Source organism: Sitophilus oryzae, unplaced genomic scaffold, assembly GCF_002938485.1.
Source record: "Sitophilus oryzae breed Bouriz unplaced genomic scaffold, Soryzae_2.0 scaffold_359_pilon_pilon, whole genome shotgun sequence".
NCBI lineage: Eukaryota > Metazoa > Arthropoda > Insecta > Coleoptera > Curculionidae > Sitophilus > Sitophilus oryzae.
In genome coordinates, this window is record NW_022146928.1 from 174,279 (window position 1) to 193,039 (window position 18,761).

The 18,761-nt window shown below is 29.4% G+C and overlaps 1 protein-coding gene across 2 annotated transcripts in view; it reads right to left on the bottom strand.

Annotated features, from left to right (window-relative positions):
- Positions 1 to 17,713, bottom strand: part of LOC115884981 ((Lyso)-N-acylphosphatidylethanolamine lipase) — a gene marked incomplete at its 3' end in the record, with an annotated part of 70,715 nt that extends 53,002 nt beyond the window's left edge. Inside the window, 1 exon segment of one of the 2 annotated variants that reach the window (XM_030903715.1) lies at positions 17,523 to 17,713. 2 annotated transcript variants of the gene reach the window in all.
- Positions 17,714 to 18,761: the final 1,048 nt, after the last annotated feature.

Sequence of the window (18,761 nt, forward strand, 5' to 3'; positions counted from 1 at the left end):
CTCAATTGTACTTCGTTCAGTTGCATTATTGCTTCTCTCTTTAAGGGGGGAGGTGTTGAACATACATTTAATATGGTTATATGTATATGTATATTCGACAAATTGTATAAAATATTATTTTTACCCTTATTCTACGTCTATGCCTAAAGAATTTAGGGTACGAAAAATACCATCAACATTATTATTCTTCTCAGAAAGATGGGTGATGCAAATAAACAGAACCATTACCTTAAGATGAAAATTGGAAGAAATAGTCATAAATAGTTGCATCATTTTTAGTTTTCCTTTTGTAATTCGTTTACTTTCAGACGCGATGTCTGGTTTCTATTTACTTAAGAAATGGTCATGTTTGTCCTTTTGCAAACCTACCTGAAATATTATTAAGAAATAGTAGGTACGCCCGTGGGTTTTCGGAGAGGGCATTCTCATAAAAGCACGGTCACAGAGGGGACCGGGGACATTCATAAAAATTTTCATAGACGTAATACTGCTAAATTTATATTTTGTATTAAAGTTTAAAATAAAAAGTAATAACAACTTAGTAAGAATTTAATTATAAAAAAATAAAGAATAACATTCCCAACAAGTGGTGATACGGGTCAAATAGAGAACTACAACATTTGGTAGCAGCGACTATAAGATTGGTGACGACGGTGGTCAAATCCAGGATCACGTACTATTCCACCGGAAATGACTACAACTTTTACTTAAATGGCACCCTCGGTATTTTACTTTATTCGATAGCAAAGCATTTTGAATAGAATGACATATCATATATCAACTTTTGACATTTTCGCATATAGTTTATTTGAAGTATAACTTGAGGTTTGTAACGAAAATTTTTTACTCAAAATACCTTAATACAGATTAGTATGTGGTATCAAATTATTCAATAAAGAAATGCTTTTCCAAATATGCTAATCAGCCACCCTCGTTCCATTTGAAATAATTAAGATATGATTAAAAAATACGATTTGAGCGTTTTCTAACTAGCCAGGACAAGACACTAAAACATTAGACGATCAAATCTATTTTTCCAAAACTCCTTGATTAAGAATTAGTGTTTTTAACATAGCCATAGTACTCTAGATTGAATTTTAAAATACGATTTTATTAAGCGAGACTCAAAAGTTGACATATGATATGTCATTCTATTAAGAATGTCATTTCCTCAGAATAAAGTAAAAATTCCGAGGGTGCCATTAAAAATTCAAATTTTGCTTAGTAATTTCCGGTGAAACAGGAAGTGACCAAAAACAATTGAATACCTACGTCCAATCAATCCTAATTTAAAAAAAAAAAAAAAAAAAATATTTTATCAATAAAATAACAAAGTTATAGGGAGTGACCCTTTCGAGACCGCACCCGGTATATTAAATTAAATAATATTTATATATTTATATAAACATATAAAACTATAAAAGTAGGGATAGCAGTCACTTTTTACTTTTGTACAAATTTTGATCAGTGATATCTAAAATTAATTTCACTTCAATGGGAAAGCTGTAGCAACTCTCAACTCTTTTTTTTATATTAATATATTTTTTAGACAGGAAAAGCACTAAAATATTTGTCCGTATTTAGTTTGTTTCTTAACTTAGATTTTGTTTTGTTTACATTTTTGGGGAGAAATGCGGAGTTCAACTTTGTAGATGAATGAAACAAAAATATTTTCTAAAGATATCATCTTCTGGCATGTCACCAATACCGCGCCTAATGAGGAGTAATAAGGATTTGTGGGAATATCTCTGTAACTCTGCAAGTAGACAGATTCCAACGCGTTGGTCGCTTAATTTTTAGTCCAAATATGTCAAATTTTTAAAAAGTGCTTGTATTGTAAAGACTGAAGATGCAGTGGATCATATCGATAGATTTTTATTTAAATCGGTAGATCGGTTCGGTAGTTTACACGGAACTCGGTAGACCTGGCAACACTGTGATGGACTGCGAGATTGTGCCTTGCGGGGGCGCGGGAAGGGAAATAAAATAATGGCGATAAAAGGCAGGTGGATGAGTATCATGAGTGAATGGGAGGCGGTGGCATTTGCAAAATTTGTTGTCTTATTGGAGTTTGTCTAACTCGACAATCGTAGTGGAAGTGGAAACGGGGAAGTTGTTATCCATCTCTGTTTAAGCTTAGACTTTTTATAGGCGTTTCATTCCAATGCATGTAATTCCTATGCCTAGATTCAACATTACCGGACGTGTATATAATATAGTCTGACAATGAGGGGTATTGTGAGCTGCTGCCACCATGCGGCCTTTTTTTGAACCTTAAACATGAATGAAAATCGCCAAGAATTTTACCCTTGATTTTACCCCTCAATTAAAATGGTGGGAGATGGGCGGATCTAGGTTTAATAGTATCCTTGATTATGTATAAATAGATGTACAATGAGGGCTTAGTACAAGCCCGTCTTCTAGGTGGCGCCTTGCCCGTTCTGAATTTTTGTATTCCCCTACGATTTTCTTTGAGGGGAATCCGTTAAACCCGCCCATCGTTCAAAAATGGAAGGGCGCGAGGTCACATCTATTGGGCCACTTATTAGCACGTTTCACCCATGTTTTACGAAAATAGCTTTATCCTTGTTTGTTTCAACTGTGACAAGAGAAAAAGGAAAAAAGTTATATTCTCTTCTAAATTCGGCAGTTTTGTTGATCTTTCTCGACTTGTAATTTCGTTTCGTTTAGGTTATGTCTTATAAAAATAAATATTTACCAGCTTTTGAATTGAAATATACCTTAATGCATATCTTGAGTAATTAAAAATTCCAGTTTTCGTCCTCGAAGAAACATAAACAGTATTTAATGAAATTTGGATTAGAAGCTATTATTTTATTAGTTTATTTTGTTGTGTTTAAGTGTTGTGTATTTGTACCTACTGGATAATATTTTCCAACATATTTAATTAAGCAAAAAGCATCTGTTTTACAGGTAAGTAAATACTGTTCATATTTATTTCTAAATTCATATAAATTTGTTTTAATCCTCTTGGGAAAAATGTTATAGAGTCTGAGATAAGTTTAATAATAAACATTTGATAGATTGATAGATAGATTAAACGATAATACCCAGTTTGCCCAAAGTTTAAAAATACTGATTTTATGCTATAAATTGTTTCATTTCTCACTTTGCTTTTTTGGATTTGTCAGATATATTGTGTATTTTATAATTTTTTCCGAGAATTTTCTTAACTTGATAACGTAAAATATTGTTTTATCTACAGTCAACCTATGTTTTTAGATAAAGCTTCATATCAATTTCCTATTTTTATATTTTCCTCAAATCATATTTTTTTTGTAAAATATGCTTGCAAAAGTAGCGTAAATTTGACAGGGAGGTATTTTTATAGATGTACAGGATGATTCAAATATATATTTACTTTTTAAAGCTATTAGTTATGAGCAAAGGTTATGAGTTTGTGAAATGAAAGGCTATATTTTGTATTTTTGCTTGGTGGATTTGTTATTAAATTGTCATTCCAAAAAATACCATAATGTCGTAGTCGTATAGAGTTCATTTTGACCAAAGAATATATTTTGACCCTTTTGGATTGAATTTTATTGTTTATATAATAAAATATATTTAAACAAAAAAAAAAAAAAAAAGTTAAAAATAGGTAATATCGACGTTTTTTACTGGAACTAATTTAAGTTAATAATTAATAATTATATAATTCATATAATTATATTAAAATAGACTAAATTGTTTATTATATACAGGATGAGTCAAAACTAGATATTATATTTTCTTTGCTATTTCAAACATATTTTATATCATAAATCAACAAAGCTTTTATGCAACTTTTGTTTTATTAAGATCTATATCCCAAATTAATAGTTATTAAATGGTTTCAATTGTCTCTTTGCGAATAAACATGATTTTTACGCAATTTTTTATTAGTGAGTTTGTCGACAAAAGTGATGTATCTATTTATCAGCGACAAAAATTAAAATTAGATGTTTAAAATAATTTCTAATTATTTTTTTACTTGGCATCAGTAAATATGATTTATTTTATCGATGCAGCTGAAAATAATTATGTATTCTAAGGAGGACATTACTGTATACATCGATTATGGATTTAAAAATTATTTTTCAACACAAAGTTGGAAAAAAATTTTTGAGAAAAAATTAGAGTTCTGTTCGAAATAATCGAGAAAAACCCAACATCTAGTTTTGACGCCCCTAGTATATATCATGCATTATAGTTGATTATACTGCAATTTATTATACATACGTAGTTTTGTTTAGTGAAAATGAAACTTTCTGAAAGTATTCCCAATTAAAACATATTAGGAATTTCCTACATTATAATTTTGAAGACGTTTGAGTGGGCAGACAATTTGGTCTAAAATAATATGTCTATAAAAATTTAGCCTAAAATAATCAAAAACCACTTAGCACATATAACTCGCTTTTAAAATCTAAAAGAAATAAGTTTTGTTTATTATATTCATATTTTATTAAATTATAGGTGTGACTGCTAAATGGTCGTACTCGCCACTTTAACCAAGCTTTGGTGGGACCTTCAGAGATCATAATGCGAATTTCTTCATACCATGTAAATCTATATACATGTATTAATAAATGCGTTTGCTTTATTAAATTTGTTTTCTTATACGGTATGAGCAAAAAAAAAAAAAAAAACAGCGTCTATTTGTTTACGTACATATATATGACATCGATATTAATTTCAAACCACCTCTGAGGCCGTTTTTTTATCGTATGGTACATATTTACATATCATCCCTTATCCTTTAATTCCGATTTATTTCTAATAATTATAAAATAAGATACCACAATTAATTCTTCCGAAATATTATAAAATGAGATATCACGAAAGAAATAAAGTTAATTATCTCGTTTGTTTTGGGAATTCCAAAAAAATAAAAAAAGGGTATAGAGAATCTTTAGAGACACAGTTCAAATGTTATTTTTGAGTATACTGGTTGCTGGTTTCGATTCTGCCTAAAATTCTATAACTTTTTTTTATAAATAACTTTAGTAAGTATTTACAATTTAAAAAAAAAGTAAAATTTTATTCCTATGTTACTTAACTGTCAGTTGTTTCCGAAGTTGGACTACACAATTTTGGTAGGAGTGTTTTACAGAGATGAAAAAAAAAATATATTTATATGTAAAAATACTTGCAGTTAGATGCTACACTGTGTTCAAACATTTTGTTTTGCTGATCCGATATATATATATATATTATATATATATATATATATAATATATATATATATTATATATATATATATAATATATATACATAATTAATATATTATAATATATATATAATATATATATATATATATACATATATATTATATATATATATAATATATAGTATATATATATATAGTATAATATATATATATATAATTATATAGTATATATATATATATATATAATATATATATATATATATTATTATTTTCTAGTGATTTTAACAAAACCTTTCAACATTTGTTAAGAAAGTATATTAAGTACACCTATACTCAACAGCTTGCAATCTGTTCTGAATTTTATCCTTCTTTTAAATTCATTTACATTATAACAAGTTGCCATATGACAACAAAAATTAAATTTTATTAATTAAGCATTAAGTAAAGTGATTTATTTATTTATATATGACATTCTTAATAGAAGTTGATCCAGGATTTTGGTAAAATCTATCAGAAAGAATTATAATATATCGGGTGTTTTTCAAAAAGTTTTTTTTTTTTTTTTTTTTATTTGTTTTTGGTCACTTTCTTGTTTCACCGGAAATGACTACAACTTTGTTTTTAAATGGTAGCACCGTCGGTATTTTTTACTTTATTTTGGCAGAATAATGGCATTCTCAATAGAATAATTTAATGTTCAACTTTTTGACTCTTTTACTTAAAAAATAGTATTTTTAAAGTTCAATCTAGGAGAGTGCCATTACAACATGTAACCGGTCGTAAAGATAACGACAGTTTGACTCGACATACGGAGTGTGTGGTACCAAAAAAAAATATAAAAAAAAAAAAAAAAAAAAAATTATTAGGTATCAAAAAATGCTTTTCCAAATATGCCTAATGAACCACTCTCGTTTCATTAAAAAAATTGAGTTATGATTAAAATACGAAATGGGCATATTTCAACTGACCAGGAAAAGACACAATAAATATTAGACGACCAAATCAATTTTTCCAAAGCTCCTTGTTTAATGCCTTGATTAAAAATAATGGTTTAACACGCCATGACACTAGATTGGAATTTTAATGCATTTTTGATTTAAATGAAATGTCAAAAGTGACATATGATGGTTGTTGATGTCAAAAGTTGTCATTCTATTCAGTAATGTCATTTTCTATCAAATAAAGACCGTATAATCGAAATAAAAACGGCGTCAGCAATGGCTATGAAAATGAAAAGCGCTGTCCATTTATATGTAAATTATGAGAAATGGTCATCGATGTTCATTTCATAGCATCGCTGACGCCGTTTTTAATTCGATCTTAACGGTATAAAAAATACCGAGGGTACCATTTAAAAATCAAATGTATACATTTCCGGTGAACAAGGAAGTGACCGAAACTAACTGAATAGGAATCAATATCGATTAATGTCATATACCTACTAACATTCCCAATTTAAGTTTTTTTTTAAAAAAAAATCTTGAAAAAATAAAAAAGTATATGAGGTGAACCACTTTTAAAAATAAAACACTCAGTATAGGCTGTGTCATTGAAAGAGTCTGCAGATATTTTAATTTTTTAATTTTAAATACGTAGAATAACAATTAATATATGTTGAATCACCCTGTGCATCTGCCTTAAATATCTACATAGTATCTAATATTTTTTCTTCCGAGTCAACAAATTGAAATTTTAGAAAACTAGTTTTAGGTTACAACATTCAGGATTATACATAAAAAAAGTAAATAATTTTAAACGCAGGATCTAAAATAAAATAAGGTTGTTACATTTAAAAAAAAACATTATGTTAAATCCGTCATACTTTTTACAAAGTTACAGAGGTAGGTAGGTATATGTATTTAGTTTCAATAGTATTTTTTTTAATAATCATCTAGAAATAAAATATATATATATACCTAATATAATAATTTAGTATTTAACGAGGGGCCATGAAAATCAAAATAAATATAATCCATATCCAAAAATAAAAAATGTAAATAACGCTTTGAGGTAAAAATTTGGTTCAAAGCAGATAAGATATTTTATTCTTTACGGAGAATTAAATTCGAAGAATTCCTAGTCCCTACTTCTTTGCCAAATTCAATAGTCTCCGCCCCTTTTTACGTTTTAATTTCTGCCACCAGTTGGCAGCATCGACTTATACAGGCACATTGACTAACTATTAATATATAAACAAGGGTAACCGTTTTCTTTTTGCCAAAAAGGTAGATATTTTCTTATGTTAGAAGTTATAACTTAATTGGGCATTGGGCATCAAAATAAACGTGTGAATATCTTGACTTGGTGTTTGTTGTCTACTTTAAGTGGTACTGAATTTATTAAAATAAACGTTGTTTTCTACATTTCTGTTTTATTTCAATAACAAAATACTGCCTACACCAGTGGTAATAACAAAAGACATCAAATTTTTAGCCGAACACACGCTGACCATTTTATAATCTGATTTGGTCGATCTATGATAGAATTGCAGGAATTGTATCACCTTCAAACGAAATCAGCTAAGAAGTATTTAAAATATTAAAGCAAAACCTTAGAGGGAAAAAATAAAAAGGCAAACCGATTTTTAAAAAGAATTTAATATAATTCCAAAAAAAATTTCAAAAAAAAAAAAAAAAAAAAAAAAAAAAAAAAAAAAAAAAAATCAGTTAAAAAAACATTAGAAATTTATACAGTAATCCTTTAAGCTAGGCTCACGTTTTTTTGCAGAAATAAGTATTTCATTCACACCATTACTATCTCAGAAACTACACTAAACTATATCAACTGGTTAAGCTCCGCATTATGGAAAAAAAAAAATTAAAAATTCGTTTTTTTTTTTTTTTTTGAAATTTTCAAAGTGAAAGTAATGTAATTTTTGATCCTGATTTATAAACAATAATTATTGGAAATAAACTTTTGCTTTTAATTTTCCTGCCATGCTGGTAATTGCTTTGGATTGTATTAAACATTTTCAGGGTTAGAGTTCAGTATAGTTTGATGTTGAATTCCTTTCTAACACAATCTCACAGCTTCAGGCTTCAGGTTTACATACTATTCATACGCTGTAGATTTTTGACCTAAAGAAATCACTAAAATATAGAAAAACTATGGGGAAAAGTGTTTATCATAAGCCTTACTTTTTGTTTTGATAAGGATATGGCCTGCAACTTTAGGCTTCCATAATCACTGACAAAACTCTGCTTTAAAATATTTCTTGAAACACACGCCCCTCCTATTTCCTTTTAATTTCTGGAAATTTGTAACAATTCATGGTGAACACTACTAATAATTTCCGTGTTTCTTATATCTTTGAAAACTCCACTGGGCAGTCTGGGCTAGCATTTAAAATAAATATCAAAACTAAGGGCTTCTATTTTCTATGTTATTCACGAGTTAAATTTTTGGTTTGTACCGATTCCGCATTTCTAGGCTTTCAGGTTCTAATTTTGCAAGATAACTTTTACATTTTAAAATATTTAAGTGTATATTTCCACAAAAAAAAAAAAAAAAAAAATTAAATTACAATTTAAAATACAAATAGCGAGGGGAGGAGCCGAGATTCGATAACTTCCAATCGGGACCATTCGGTCTACCGTTCGCTTGCGTTCGGGTTTTCGATAACTTGGGCTTTCGAGAGTTTATGGTTCTCCCCTTTCGAGAGTTTATGGTTCTCCCATTCCTATGCGCGGATGATCTGTGGAAGTGACCTGTTTAGTCAAACGTAGGGAAGTGACCTGTTTAGTCAAACGTAGGCCGATTCCTCTTCGGCGGCGTCGTGACCCTGGCCGAAGGAAGAGTCTTGAAGACGCTCATCCGCGCATAGGAATAAGTTGACTGCGTAGCGTATTGCGTATTAATCGATTCTGATACTTTCTATCTCGTGTATAACATGTTACGCAAGTTTATTATTTAATCTCGATTTTAATAGATGAATGTGTGAAATGCCACCTGAATATCTTCCGCCATGATTTTTGTTATGGTAAAATGATTTGTATGAACTTTATTCAATAACGTAACACATTTTCCCTTCAGTTTGGTGAATTTTTTAAATTTTAAAGCGAGAATAAAGTATTAAACATTTTAGAAAAAGAAACACTGTAATATTTAAAAGGATAAGGAGAAATTAGTATTATTTTGGAAAGGAAAAAATATAGAAAAAAACTCTTTCTATAGAAAAAGTCTTATACTAACCAGAATCCGGTGACATATACGCGGTCTCACCGAAACATTACACTTATTACTTCAATAACTTGAAGAATATCTACTTTAATAATGAACATTCAAAAACACCATAAAAACATTTATTATTTGAGAATAAAACTCGAATTAAATTTTAAATGAGTTAGTTACCTATGTTGTTATAGCATTTATAGGCCTGTTTAACGACTTAATAAGTTACCTAGCGAAAAAATCTGTGCGCGTACCTACCAGTATTGTACAGGTTAATTCGTTAAAGAAAATATGTTAACACAAGTTAAAACGCTAAAATTTTAATGGTATTGCTTGTGCTTAATTGGCCTTATAATGTAATTTGTGTTGGAATTATAATCTTCTTTAAATATAATTAGACTTTTTACGCACTTTTTAAGTTACATTTAGGAAAAAATCTGTGCCCGTACCTAACAGTAATTGTTACAGGTTTAATTGCGTGAAACACATGGTGTTACATATTATTCGTAGTAAATAGTGGTATATATATTTGGAATCAGCCTTGGCATTAGTGGGCCATTAAATATGAGAAATTTTGGTATTAATTTGAATTTTTGGCATTAGTATACGGACATTTGTCAGCGGTTTTACTCCTTGTAGATAATCAAAAAGTTTTTTGATAAAATTTGCTTTTTATGTTAGATCATTTCTATGAAAAATTAACATTAAGATTTTATTAAAGACGCTGGGTAATAAAAACATTGACTAATAAAGCTTGTCCACTTTAAATAGGGGGTCACGAAATATCCTCCTTGGAGTTTTTGGGTTAAGGGGTGTATAATAAATTAAATCGTTGTTTATAATAAAAACCATAAAAAAATTATTTGTTGAGTAAAATAATGCAATGGTTGGATATCTCTCCTTTATAATTAGGTGACTAAAAATCACTAAAAATATTAGAAAAAATCTTTGTACTTATTTAGTAATTAACGTCATATTAAATTAATTGACTTTCTAGTCCCTATTTTATTTTATGTACAAATATATTATTAAATTTTTAAGCATTAAGTAATAAAACACTTTGTGCCTCTTATATCGTAAGAGGGTTACGAAATATACTCCTGGTTACACCCCATACAGAAAACAGTGTAAGGGGTGTAAATAAATTGTATAATCACTGTTTTTTATAATAAAAACTATAAAACATTTCTTATTTGTGAGATTAAAAAAAACAAAGACAATGCATTGGTTAAAAATAAGTACATTCAGTACATATATATGTGTTATAACAGAATATAGCCATTCTATTATACTATTTATTATTAAAAATAATATGGTGGTGTAAACATATTTCTTTAACGAATTAACCTGTAACAGACATTTATATGCCCAGTAATAATTTTTGTTAACAAACCAATGGAGGAAAAAATCCAAAACCTAACTTTATAGGAGGTATACAGATGAGTTTAAAACTATATAAGACAACTACTTATCGGGTAACAAATTAATTACTACTTTCAGCTAGTTCAGCCACTGTCTAGGTAGAATATACCTAGAAGTACCTACACCTACCCTATGAATGTAGGTAGATTAAAGCTTATTTTAACGTTACCTCTCACTTCGGTGTCACAAGCTGAATTTTTTCAGGGATGGAAAGTACAGTACATGATATGGGGACCCTTATTCCGAAAGTAGTAAAAAATTAGACCGGGTAAAGGGCACTATCATCAAAAATCGAATATTAATACCACCGTATAGAGAAAACAAATACTTATTTTTTGATCAAGTACACAATAAAGTCTTCGTAGGAGTAATTTTTTATAATTATTTTACGAAAAAACAATTTCCCATTAGGGCTTATGACCAAAAAAAAACTTTTAAACATGAAATAATCATTTCAATCATGCGAAATTTTGGTTTAAAAATAGATTTTTTTTTAAATATAACTTTCATTTAAACGAATCTTTTTAAAAAAAAAATATGAAAAAAAGAAACAATTTTTTTTTTAGTTTAAAAGTTTTGGTTATGTCTTGACAAGGTATCAAAACAAAACCGCCATAATTTTTTGTTTTAAAACTAATAAAGATATATCAAATAACAATTAGCGATGTAATGGTTTTTGCGCGCGCTGGCCGACTGCCGCCGCTGCGCCGAGATTTCCTAGACCCTTGTATATATGACGTCATGGTGTGGCAAATGTAGCATTTTAATTCGATTTGGGCTCCCTTATAACAGAAACATTTTCAATGTTAAAAAAATAATACACTCATATACAGAGAAGATTATACTATGTAATAACGGAACTTAAATGTTTAAAGACTTAAGGGTCTATCAAAATTACTCATAATTATTAGACTTAACTTGCTACTCAGAGGCGACATATTTTTGTGTCCAACAATTTACAGATGCATATTAACAGAATGTGGTAGGCAATTATTCAGTATTGAAAACTTAAAAAAACTTGTTATCAAGTATAAACTTTCTATTCTCTTACCAATTTTGAGTTATACATGATGTCCCATCGAAAATGTTCCGCAAGGCATAACTTCCAGGATATTTTTTTTTTTCAAAATCCAAAACACGTCAATTTTTTTTTTTTTTTTTTTTTTTTTTTTATTATAATTTTTTATATTTTTTTTCCTGATATTCTAAGTATAAGTTAAGTAAATCTATTTTAAATTCATTTGGTATTTTTTACATATTTATTTTAATACAAATGATACATTTATGCGTTTCTTTAAATAAATGTAGATTCTGGAAGCTAATAATAGATATAGCAGTGAGTAATAGGATTATTGCTATTAACCATTATGAATCTACTCGGAACATTCTAAAATAGATTACATCAATGATAAATTAATTTTTTGGTTTTTGTAAAGAAACCATAAAGCGAGAAAAAATAATATAAAACCGATAATAGTATTATTAAAACAATAAGCACTATATTTTCTTAAAAGTTTGTTTTTGATAGAACGTAGAGGATTTACATAAATTTTAACAGTGACGTAACTACCGGTGTTCAAACGTGTTCGATGGTAGAGAATTGCATACCTAAAAAATTCAGATTGACCGATTTGTGTACTGTAAAATACAAAGTAGAGATTTGCTACAACTACATATAGTACAGATATACAGTGTGTCAATTTTAAAACTTCCCACCCCTAATATCTTTCTTGCAGTTAAAAATATGAAAAATCGGAAAGACACGTCAATTTTATTAGTAAGGGGGACACTTTAAATGAATATTTTTGGCCTTTTTCTTTCAACCCCTTAGGTGAGGTAGATGTCACCCTTACAATCTTAAATGGGAATGGGGGTCAGTGGCACATCGTTTCAATAGGACATTTAAATTCTCCTTTCAGCCGTATCCTACTTTGTTGCTTTTTGTCCAGAGATTTTCTAATAATCGCGTTTCAAAGATGCAGAAACAATTAAACATGCCTGCATTAATATTTTGGTTTTCAGGCTAGTGTTTACACAAAAATTATTGCAGTGAATCTTCTTAGCCATTACATTTTTCTAGGGGGTCGAAATTCGAAATAATAATAAACAGAAAACATCATAAACATTAACTTTCCTTTCTCAAATTCGAATGAGTGGAAACCTCTAATCAGTTTCACAGGAGGAATTGTTAACATTCCAGCAGGACGGTGCTCCAGCTCATTATTTTTTTCCGGTCCGACAGCGGTTAAACGAGAGATTTGCAGGTACATGGATTGGCAGAAGGGGACCAATTGAATATCTTCCAAGATCACTTAGATATTTTTTGGGGGGGGGGGGGTGGACATCTTAACTCCTTTGTTTATAAAACACAAACTACTGATATTGATGATCTTAAAAGGCGAATTACAGCAGAATGCCAGTCAATGCCCGGTGAAATTTTCCGAAATGTTAAGGAGGTGTTTGAAAACAGACTTTACTACTGTTTACGGGAAAATGGGACAACCATTTTTGAACAACTTATAAGATAAGGGCGTAAGTGGTGTAACCTAATCTTCTTATAATTTGTACTACAAGGAGATCCATTGCAATAACTTTTGTGTAAGCACTAACCTGAAAACCAAAAAATCTGGGCCACGTTTAATTGTTTTTCTGCAATTGCTCTTTAAAAAACGCGATTATTTGGAAACCTCTGGAAAAAAAGCAATAAAGTAGGATACCACTGGAAAGAGAATAAAACGCCCTTTAAAACGATGTGCCACTTGACCCACATTCCCATTTAAGATTGTAGAGGTGACATCTACCCCTCTTAAAGGGTTGGAAGAAAAAAGCAAAAAAAATATTCATTTTTATTTTTTATATTATAAAATATGAAAGTAATATCTAATGTTCTTTCCAAATTTTTTCAATATTTTATGAGAGCGGCAAGAAAAGATATAAGGGTGGGCACACGCTCCAAATAGTATCCACACTGTAAATTCTCACTCTCTCGCTTCTTCTCACTCAGACCTAACTCGGCCATTACAGATTTGGATTTTGATGACACATTTATGAGGAACCATTTGTTCTTATATCCTTTTATATATATAAATATCTATATAATTATGTGGAAGGGTCTTGACATCAGGCGCAGAGGCTCAATTTTATGTCGCTAGAAGAAGGTCCTCTGAAAGATATCTATCTATAAGGGGCGGAGCGCTGCTTTGTTGGACTCTCGCGAACAAATTAATGATAAAATGCAGTAGTTTCATATATATCAGAGGGGATAATGCAGAAGAGATGTATCAAGAGAACTTATGATCTAAAGAACAATTATTAAGGTTTAAACCATACGCGTTCGTCATCCAGACACGTTGTTATGTTAGCTTTAAGATCTAGGTACGTCGATGTACAGAAAGCGTTGACAAATATCATATTAACATCCAATGAAAACAAAATACTGAAGTCGATGAAAATATATTTATTAAAACAACGTTAAAATACGTACGAGAAGTAATAATTTTTAATATTTTTTGGAAGTACTATTTTAAATCTCTCAGATGTAGTTTCAAACGTCGTAAATAGTCAATGAGAAACTATTTGAAACCGTCTTGAACTCCAACCCTAGAAATTCGATCAACTGAAAAATGAAACTTATAATCGTGCAACTGAGTGAAACAATAAAGCACGATTTAGTAGTAAAAGAATAGAACGATCAAAACTATATTTTAATGAAAAAAATAATCCAAATGTCCTCGAATCAAACAAAGAGTTTTTCGAATTAATGAATTTAAAAAAATTTTTGTTATAATAAGTGAAATTAACAGATTTTTCGGTTTGTAGAAAATGGAAACTTTAAAATTTTAAAGAAATCTGTACTTTGCAACTATTGCGATGCAGAATTGTGACAGGAAGCAATAATGGTTCAGAACAAATATCTAGAAGACTAAGAAATAATATCAAAAATATTTCCAAAATATGTTTGTTTTTAATGTGTATGTAATTTTTTGCCCATATTGTTTTATGTTGGAAATATAGCAATTGCTTTTCTTTCAGAACAATAATTACATATCAGGTATAATATAAAGAAGTGAAGACTTGAAGTAAGTAGTGTTCTAAGTGACAAAATAATTATTTAATTTAATTATAATCTATCATAGCAATTGCTTTTCTTTCAGAAAAATTATATACTAGGTATAATAATATAAAGAAGTGAAGACTTGAAGAAAATTTCATTAAAAAATAAAAAAACTGTTTAAATATTTGTTAAAGGGGACCAATTAATGTGATTCCAGTATTCAAACTGCATTAATTGACTGTTTGCGTTGATTAATAATAATTGCTCCAAACGCCAAAAAATGTATTTGGTATGTGTATTAGACAGTGTGGTAAAAAGTAACACCTTAAAAATGATATTTCTTTTTTTGACAAATGTTTATTTATTACAACAGAGACGTTCATTTTCATAACTTATTATTATATTAATTTCTGATTCAAATCCATATTTATTAAGAATAATTTATTAACTAACACAATTAAGTATGTAATTAATTAGTATTTGGGCGGAAATAATGGTGGTATATTTAATTAATGGTATACTATTTTATAAAGATTTAGATAGTTTTCTTTTTGCATACAAATGGACTAGTAATATCATCGTTTTGCTAAAAACGAGAATATTACTAGTCTGTACATTTGTTGCTTTAAAAACAATCTAAAATATCAATATTCCATGGGTATATTGATAAATGAGGTCTAAATTATAAGAAAATGCATTTTCTACGAAAACTTGAAGGGATAGCTAAAAAGTAGTATAATACAATTCGATAGACAATTAAATTGTGCCTCTTATTCTCCTAAAATATACAGGGCATTCCATTTAAATTAAACAAGTTTTTGCCGTTTAAAGCTAGAAATAATTTGAAATAAATTTGTAGACACTCTGTATGAGGTAGTATTATTTTTATTATTGCAACACCATAACTGATCAATAAATAAACTTCAGTAAATATTTAGCATTAAAAACTTTGATACCCTCAGAGAAATAAAGCATAAAATTTTTTACTGCAATTTTACCAAAATTGAAAATATTTCAAAAACGGTAAGGTTTAAGTGTAATAAACCTTAGTCAAATTTACCTTTATTTTAATCGTAGAAACTAAAAATGTAATAATATACAAGGTGTTCGATTTAAAAAAATACATCTTTGATATTTTTTATTTATTTGGGACACTCTGTATCTTGTAAAAATATTTTTAAATTGTAGCTCTAATACTCCTTCAACGAACCCAAAACTTACAATTTGTAAAAACCTAATCGTTTAGCTACAATACTCTGTGTCGTATGTGGTGAACAACCCTGTATAACTTGATTATTTTTTATGAATCTTATGTAAAAGGAATTAATGTAAAATTTCATACCTATTCATTATCAATTTAACAAAACAAACTCTAATACAAAATATTTAATCATGTAAATAATCAGAGCCCAGAGCATCACATCAAAAATATATAAAAATGTCTTGAAAAGACGGCTGGAGTTGATTCCTAGGAATCGGCTAGTAAAGATTTAAAAATAGCTCAAGGTCGCCAAATCGGTCTTTTTGCATTGCATCTGCGAGCGTTAGAAGCGGCAACATTGTCGGAGGCAAATACGAGCGAAGCCCTTATAATCTTATACAAGTAGGTGGCTAGTTAGACACTTTATATTCGGAGACGTATTGCATTTAAAAGTTTAGCGAAAAACTGTATAGGTATACCGACGCCCCGCTTAAAGTCGTAAAACCTTGTGCAGGTAAAGGCAGCAGCCGTCGACGAGATACCGTGTGTTTTGTAACATTGAAGTCCCATTGAGGAGCCTCCGCTAGCGGCCCAAAGCGGCGCCTCGTCGCCCGTAGGCCGCCTCGTGTGTCCTCACCCTAATGTTTTTCGACTCTTCTCCTAGCCGGTTAAAAGATGCCCAAATCGTATTTTTAATAATATCACAATTTTTTTTCAAATGGAACAAGGGTGGTTCATTGGCATATTTGGAAAAAGCATTTTTTACGAATAATTTGGTATTTCGAGTCAAATTGTCGATATGAACCGCATGTTACAATTTCAAATAAACCATATACGAAAATGTCAAAAGTTGACATATGATATGTCATTCTATTCAGGTGATTTTCTATTGAATAAAGTAGAAATATACCGAGAGTGCAATTAAAAAATAAAAAGTTAACAATTAAATACGTCAATCAATCCTAATATACAGCTTGTTAATTGGACGGTAACTCATTGGAGAACAGATTGGCAACACTGCCTACATTCCAAATGAGTACTAAGCTAAGCTGCCGACTCGTCGCGTCGCGTCGTCTCTCGACGAGCGGGCCGAGGTTGCCATATTTCAACCATAAAGCTCTTGCCGCGAGTAATAAACAAATTAACAACCTGTATGTCATATACTAACATACCAAATCTCGTTTTCTTATAAAAAAAGAAAGAAAAAATAAAAAAGTTAAAGAGGTGAGCCACTTTTGAGACGCACCCAGTATACCAGGTGGCACATCGTAGTTCGAAACATAGGAAATTCCATGCAAATTTTGAACTGTCCAAATATTGCTCCCATATTAATTTTACAGCTGCATCGTAAATAGATTTTTTAGAGATCTGCGTATGCTGAATATACATTCCAAATTTGAACAATTTTGGACAAGCCGATATTAAGTAATTTAAGAAAAACTACATCTATTTCTAAATTAAAACTGAACAGGTAACAATGGGAAACCAGGCAAATGCCAATGTACCTTAAGTTGTCTTCCTATAATTTTGTCAACGTCAAATTGTATTTTCTATACTTAGGCCAACTTAGGCTTTTGCCTCATTCGAACCAGTTTTACAAAAATGCATTTCAGGGACACTAACCGTAGGTATCGTAACGACAAGATAACAAATTATATTTGACAATAATAAAATCATAAACAAAGGATAAAATCATACGTTGACATTTGACTGGTTTTAATTTTGACCATAGATAAAGAAAATAATCTACTATTAAGATAGATCGGTGCCTTCTATTAAAAGATCAGCCTGCGGGCGAGATTTATGACGTCACGCTAGTTAGATATAACGGATTAATAAATATGTTGTAGAATACATGGAAAACATAATTATTCCTCAGATTTTTGGTTGGTATTTTAAAAATGATATAGTTTAAATGAAATATACATAATATACAGTTAATAACTACAACATATATACCTATTTATAGTAATAAATACTTTGGCAAATAAACTATGAACCATACAAATGCAGCAAATGTTTTACAATGTACAAATAATGTATAGGTACATAAGATAATGGGTAAAATGTAAATATATTTTAAATTTTGGGGTTTGAAAATCGATCTAATTTAACAAAAACATTTAATATCTACTAATAGTGATGTATTATTATTTGCATTCAAAATTTATATGTATATTTTGCAAGTATCAATGTTCGAAAATTATATTTACAAATAATACAATATTATCTAAAAAGGCGTCAGCGATGGCTATGAAATGAAGATCGCTGGCATTTTATATGTTAAATTATTCTAAAATTTTGATTTTCTTGGGATTTTAGGTTCGGGAAAAACGCTGATTAAGTTTTCATTTGTTTTCATTATTTTTTATTTGGTTTAAAAAAACGTTTCGGCTAACTATAGCCTTCAGTGTTGTGTCATATGAGAAAAATAGTGTCGAATATAATCCAAAAATTACATATACAATATAATTCACACCTCATAATGTTTACTGCAATTAATAAACTAATATAAACTTATCAAAAGATGACCACATATTTTTTAAAATTATTATTCTTAACACTAAAATTATCTACATTGACTATGGAGTACGCAGTAAACATTATGTGCGTGAATAATATTTTATATGCAATTTTTGGATTATATTCGACACTATTTTTTCATATGACACAACACTGATGGAGGCTATAATGTTAGCCGAACCGTTTTTTTTTTTAAACCAAATAAAAATAATGAAAACCAA